Here is a 918-nt window from a genome sequence, read left to right as displayed (position 1 = left end):
CTGTAATTCACACACTTTACTTATGGTGCCTACTGCTCGCTTGACTCAATTATCTATCTCTTCAATCTATCTGCAATTATATCCCCGCTTTATTTACCGGGCTTATATATTAAAAAGAGGGTATCTCGATTAGACTAGAGTTGCCGGGCAAATTCATGATACTATCGAGAAACTCCAGCACGCAGGCTCCCAGCGTCACATGACTTCTGCTGTCGTAACACTGCCCCTTCCTTAGTATTGTTTGTCCCGAACAATAGCCACTTACATTAAACCAATAGATAACTAACAAAAACTTAATTAAATATACAGAATTTACAAACACAAAATTAAAATACAACAAAGTATCTTAATTTTACATGACATTTCTTCTTCTGTACTGGTCTCCATCTCATTGGCTTCTGCTTCACATGGGGTTCATTTGCTCCATCAGGAAAGGTCCCATTATTGGTAGCAGTCACATTTGTGGTAGTAACTTCATTACCAGCTTCACTGTTTTCCTTCTCAAAACTGGGTACAGTTTCTTCTTCGACACTGGCATTTTCAGGTAACATGTCTTCAGCAGTATCATTTGTTCTGTTGTTCACTTTGTTCCAACTGAAATGACTTGGACCATTATAACGCCAAAGCCTGTTGGCATGCACCACCTTTGACTTACCTCGCCGACCACAATTTATTTGGAAAGTCATGTCTGAGAGACGATCCACTATGTCATATGGGCCTTCCCATGGAGAAGACAACTTAGGAGACTTCGCTTTGGTCTTCCTGGGATTATACAACCCCACCTTGTCTCCTGGTACAAAGCTGACTTCAGTAGATTTCTTATCATAACATAGCTTCATGGAATCAGCAGATGTTTTCAAGTTTGAACGCACTTGATGGTGAATATCATCCATCCTTTCCGATAACACTTTCACAAAC

The 918-nt window shown here is 40.1% G+C and overlaps 1 protein-coding gene across 1 annotated transcript in view; it reads right to left on the bottom strand.

Moving 5' to 3' along the window:
* The window catches only part of LOC106461204 (GATOR complex protein WDR59-like), a gene marked incomplete at its 3' end in the record, with an annotated part of 19,358 nt that overhangs the window by 2,916 nt on the left and 15,524 nt on the right, over positions 1-918 (bottom strand). The window lies entirely within an intron of this gene.

The sequence above is a fragment of the Limulus polyphemus genome, unplaced genomic scaffold (genome assembly GCF_000517525.1).
Source record: "Limulus polyphemus unplaced genomic scaffold, Limulus_polyphemus-2.1.2 Scaffold913, whole genome shotgun sequence".
Taxonomy (NCBI): Eukaryota; Metazoa; Arthropoda; class Merostomata; order Xiphosura; family Limulidae; genus Limulus; species Limulus polyphemus.
The sequence above is the reverse complement of the archived record's forward strand: the minus strand, read 5'-3'. Positions and strand labels throughout refer to the sequence as shown.